The sequence below is a fragment of the Phocoena sinus genome, chromosome 2, assembly GCF_008692025.1.
Source record: "Phocoena sinus isolate mPhoSin1 chromosome 2, mPhoSin1.pri, whole genome shotgun sequence".
NCBI classification, from domain to species: domain Eukaryota; kingdom Metazoa; phylum Chordata; class Mammalia; order Artiodactyla; family Phocoenidae; genus Phocoena; species Phocoena sinus.
Window position 1 is genome coordinate 130,351,053 of NC_045764.1, and position 6,000 is coordinate 130,357,052.

The following is a 6,000-nucleotide window of genomic DNA, read 5'->3' on the forward strand; positions in this document are numbered from 1 at the left end:
CCGGGCGCTGGGTTCCGCGCTCGCTTCTCTGGCTCAGCGAGGGCCCGCGACGGTGGGTGTCGGCGCTTCCAGCCGGCGGAGGGGGCTCGTCCGTGAGAAACGGCCACAGGAAATTCCCAGGGCAATGTCGTTTGCAGGGAACAAAGTCCCCCGCCCCCTTCCCGTGCCTGGAGCGAGCCCAAAAGTCTCAGGGCAGTGAGAGGGGCCGCACTCTGGGAGCTGGAGACAGAGGGTTGGGGACGTGAAAACTTTAAAAAGTAAATGCCCAGGCCAGCTCCGTGAACCTCCAACAAAAGAATGAGAAAACCCGGAGGGAGGTGAACCACAAAAATTGCTTTGCAAGCAATGTCCGGCACAATCAGCAACTCCTACTGGACTCCCAAGAGTTTGCTTGCGCTCTTAACCCATTCGGAAGCTCCAACCAGGAGTGAGTCATTTAGGTCCTACGATGCGCTAGTTAGAGGGGGAAAAAAATCAGGGCAATGAGTTTTACTCGGAAACTGTTTTTTCCAGCCTTTTCAACTCTTTGTACGTATTTGTGTTTTTTTATATGCAATTTAGCACTAACAGCCTACTAAGGCATTTAGATGGAAATACATCCTCAACCGCACCCTGAGCCACACCTTGAAGGAATTTTAATAGTTCTGGACCGGTGCCAGCAGATACGGGCAGAACTAAAGAATGTTACCTGTGGAGACTGACCAGTGATGGAGAGCGGTCCTCCTGCTTCCCACTTTACTTCCACTTCCCCCTTTTACTGGCGTACTCTGTGGAGAGGGCTCCGGTCAGAAACAGCTAGCCGGGGAAATTGCCTCGCTGGCAAATGCATGGCTCGACGAATTTAGGTCAGGAAGATGCAGATAAGATATCCCAGATCCCACAAAAGACCCCAGTTTTAAAAGTCTCAAAGTCTTCTTGAACTGTGTAAAAAAGACGGACCTCACCACCACCACCCCCCACCCCCCACCCCGCAAATAACCCTGTGTTCAGCAACACAATTGGGAAACGAGGTTAGAGGCCTCAAGTAAGGGGTGGGACCCATAAAGGAGTGAAAGAAAAGCAGCGAAATTTAGTCAGATGCCAGAGGTTTGGCACCAAAAATAGGGAAAACCACTACAGTATTTTCAGCTAGTCATCATGGAGAAATTGATGCCTCGAGTCTGCAGTCTCTCCACTCTCCAATCATTTCTACTCATGGAGGGTCTAAATAGTGCGCTTGGAAGCAGTATGAACTTCCTGAGAGGAGGGAATGTTTTTGTAAATTATGGTGTTGGAAATATATAGGAAAATGTTTTTAATAAAATAGAGAATAGCTTGTTAGGGTAAAAAAAAAACTGTACAGAACTGTACATGCAGCTGTAAAATCACAAGCGTATCTAGTCCTAAATATTCAGAGAAAAAATACTGAAAGGAAACACACCAAAATGTTAAAAAGCTCTCTGGGTGTTGAGATCAGGAGATTTTTTTTTCCCCCCCTCTATTCTTTATTTTCCGAAAGCTCCAAAGCTTTGCATTCAGGACTTGTCTGTTGCCGGCTTTAATTGCATCCAGCATCTCGATTTCTCTGGGCATGCCATTACCTTCACAATGATAGACACAACTGATAGAGCAGCTGCTGGACACCTGGACAGGACTTTCAGAGGTTTCCTTTTGTGTTTTTTAATATTCCCAAATAAAACATGAGTACTTTGAGAGCAGGGACTTCAAATTCTTTGCATTGCCCACAGATTCACAAATAGCTTGGCACAAAGAAAACGGAAAACATGCTGGTACCAAATCAACACAAATGTCAAGGAAACACTAGGTCTGCCCCAGGGAGAGATTTCATTTTGGGGGAAATCCTGGCTTTTAAATCTATGTGGTTTATTTCCACACCTTATCCTCTAAAGACTTATGGCAACGTATAAGATGCATAAACTGTGAGATAGCATACATTATAAAAGGCACAAAACAACAGGAAAAAAGGTGGGAAGTGGAGGGTTAGAAATTTCAAATACAGCCAGGAATGAGGCTAAGAACTGTACCTTAACAACCTTCGCAAGTGCTCCAGTAAGCTCTGAATGACTATGGCTTCTCAAACATGCCTTTATAGAACCAAAAATATCCATGTCCTGTCTGAATATTCCCTTCTGTCGAAGCCAACTGTCGTGTCTCAGAAACCCTTTTAATGCTCAGTTTCCACATTCTAGTTCTTGTTTTCTCACTCTCCAGTGAGTTACTTTCTGAACAACCTCCCACCACAGTGCCCACTACTCTGACTGCTGCCCACTTCTGTGAATGATCCCTATATAAGGGACGAGGAGCTGGAAGGGGAGATGTTAATATTGCAAATTACCAGCCCCATTTCTTAGCATTGGAAACAGCTTGATTATATCTTTATAAGAGACTTTACTAGCTTTAGAAAGTCAGCAGTTCATGTTTGAGCAGGATAAAGCACAGGAAGGCAGTGACCCTCTGAAGGAACCACTGGAGGAATAGTTAGGCTGAGATGGGTGCAGCTGGTCCCTTTAGGCCTTCTTTTTTGAGTATTTCAAGCTGTTGATTGCTCTGAAGATTAAAGAAGAGTCAGACTTGAATCTCTGAAACTGGGGATTTTTTTCTAGATTATCGAGTGAGACCTTCAAGTGCATTTCTTAGATGTTTACTTCCACCTAACGTTTCCCAGTATGTTCAGATGTGGAATCTTATCTGAAATCCCCCACTAGAACCTCTAAGACAATGCAATACTTCTGGTACTTACATCATACTGAAAAGTAGCCGAGAACTCCAGTGTTTGGAAGAACAGCTCAAGCATTGAAAGCTGCAATATCCAAATAAGGTACCAAGCACTGGGCTTAGGTTTAGACCAAATGATACCTCACAGATCGGCCGTCCAATGCAGCTCTCCCTCCGGCTTGGTTATCCACAGGTTGACTTCAGCTTTTTCTCTGAGCCTGCTTAAACTGTGCTTTATATTCTTAAAAGGTTAATACAAAATATAACCACTGAGTTTGAAAGAAAGAGAGGTTGAGGGAGAGGAGGACAGAAGGGAAGGTTTGTGTGAGTGTGAATGTGTAAGGGTAGTTTAAAATGCACGTAAAAATGCCATATGAGGCCAGCAAGATGAAATGTAATGAATTATTCCTGTCAAATACCAGGTGAGCAGAATTCCTGTTTGTCTCAGGGATTACCAAAAATGGAGCCCACTGGTAAAGCTACTAAGGGGGTAGAAATCAAGGAGCATGGAGTGTGAACTAAGAATGGGAAGGAAGGTTGCAGGAGCCACTTTTCTGATAGAAGTGGATACTCACGGTAAACAACAAGAAAAGGCCTGGCAAACTGAGCAGCAAGGAAGACTTGCTTCGGAGTGGGGCTGTTTTGACACAGATGTAAAGAAAGCCTCTCAGATAACAATGAAATCTCTACTTCAAGGGGACAGAAACGCACTGCTTGCATTTACTGGTCTAGATTATAGAAAGCTTTTCATAGAAAACCATGCTGGGTGATCCTTAGAAAACAATTTTTGAGCACCACGCCATCTTGTGAAATGTTCTGCCTCTGACAAAAATATGAACGATTCACACAAACAAGGCAGCTCACTGTGTGTGTAGCACAGTGCAGGGCGCTGAGACACACGTGTCGATGTATAGCACACACCACAAGCGCTTAAGGAACATCTATCTAATACAGGAGACATATTTAAAACACCAGAAAGGATGTCCATATGCAAAAAGAGTTAAATTAGACTGCTGTCTTACACCATATAAAAAAATCAACTCAAAACGGATTGTAGACCTAAATGTAAGATCTAAACTATAAAATTCTTAGAAGAAAACAGAGAAGTAAATCTTTGTGACCTTGGATTAAACAATGGCTTCTTAGATAGGACATCAAAGCCAAAATGATGAAAGAAAAACTAAGTTGGATTTTATCAAAGTCAAAAATGCCTGTATTTCAAAGGACAGCATCAAAAATGTGAAAAGAAGGAGGGAATTCCCTAGCAGTCCAGTGATTAGGATTCCACACTTCCACTTCAGGGGGCCCCAGGTTTGATTCCCTGGTCGGGGAACTAAGATCCCATAAGCCAAGTAGTGTGGCCAAAAAAAAACAAACAAACAAAAAATGTGAAAAGACCCACAGAATAGGAAAAAATATTTGCAAATCATTTATCTTTTAAGGGACTTATATCTAGACTATATAAAGAACTATTACAACTCATCAATAAGAAGAAAAACAAGCTGATTAAAAATGGGCAAATGATCTGAATAGGCAGTTCTCCAAAGAAGATGTGCAAGAGGCCAATAAGCACATAATAAGATGCTCAACGTCATTAGGTGTCAGGGAAATGCAAATCAAAACTGCAATGAGCTAACACTTCACACCCACTAAAATGGTATGATAAAAAAAAAAGATGACAGTAACAAATATTGGCTAGGATGTAGAGAAATTACAACCCTCATACATTGCTGATGGGAATGCAAAATGGTCAGCTGTTTTCAAGAAACAATTTGGCAGCTCCTTAGAACATTCAACATAGAGTTACCATGTAACCTAGCAATCCTACTCCTAGGTATATACCCAGGAGAATTGGAAACATATGTCCACACAAATACTTATATGCAAATATTAATAATAGCCAAAAGGTGGAAACAACCCAAGTGTATTTCAAGTGATGAATGAAAGACATTTGGGTTATTTCCATCTTTTGACTATTATTAATATTCATATAGAGGTGTTTTTTAGCGATTCATTAAAAAATCAGAAGGGAGAAAAACTCTATTACTCTAAGGACTAAATTGTGAAGTATAGACCCACTTTGAAGACTGTGATAACCTAGCCTGTGAAAGAAAGTCATCAATGCAGTCATGGAACATTTTATGAAGAAGATAAATCTAAGCAGATATGAAGGAGTAGATGGAGTTTGGCCTTTCCAGGGGAGTGATATGTGAAATCAGGAGGCAGAAGTGAGCATGGCATGATCACCAGCCAGGGAGAAGAAAGGAAGAAACGTCAAGGAGATGCTCTGAGGAAGAGTGAGCATGGAGTGAGGCTGACGAGGGAGGACAGAAATTTAGAGTCTGAGATAGAAAATGGGGAGCCATTAAAAAGTTGGCACATAGTAATAGCATCACGAAAGCAATGTTCAAATAAGATTAATCCAAGAAAAATATGCATGATGGATTGGAAGAGCAAGGGACTAGAATTCAGAAGGTAGGCTTGGAATGTGTTCATAACTTAGATGTAAGAAAAAGCCTTTGGCTGATGAGGTAAGTAATAGGGGGTGGGAGATGGAGGAAATTTCAAAAAAATTACTATTATCAAAAGCTTTTGTGCATTTTTGACGTTCTAAGTGCTATGCAGGGTACTTTACTTGTTCCTCACAACAACCTTGAGTTTTTATTATTATCTTTATTTAACGTGAGTTAACTGATAGGCGGAGTGATTATCTGGTTGTATAACTTGTTCTAAACCACACAGTTGGTACATGGAAGAAGTGGAATTAAAACCGAGGTCTGAAAACAGAAGGTCATAAATCCTTCAAAGTTTTCACGTTTGGGTGACCAGGAAAAACAGTGGAGTTACTGAACTGGGAAAGGGAAATTGGGAGGAGCTGATTTCAGGGACCAAGGGAAAGATGAGGCTTTTAAAAAAAGAAATATTGAACTTGGGGTGAAAGCTGTATATCGCAGTGGAAACATTTAGATAAATAAGCCTGGCAATCTTGTGAGAGGATCAGATCACACAGAGAAAAATCATTAACAAAGAGGTGAGCCTTCATGGATGGCTCAACCCCCCAAATGAGACTGACCCTTGGGGAACTGCTCCCCAAAGGCAGAAGCTGGAAGAAGAGGCATCTAAGGCAACAGAGAAGAAAGGATCAGAGGTGGGACAACAATCAGGTAAGTACAGTGTCAGACAAGCCAAAACAAAGAAAGAAAGAAACCATTTCAAGAAGGAAAGGTGGTCAGTAGTATCAAACGATGCTGAGAAGTCCAGGAGAATAGAAGTGCTTAAGAACAC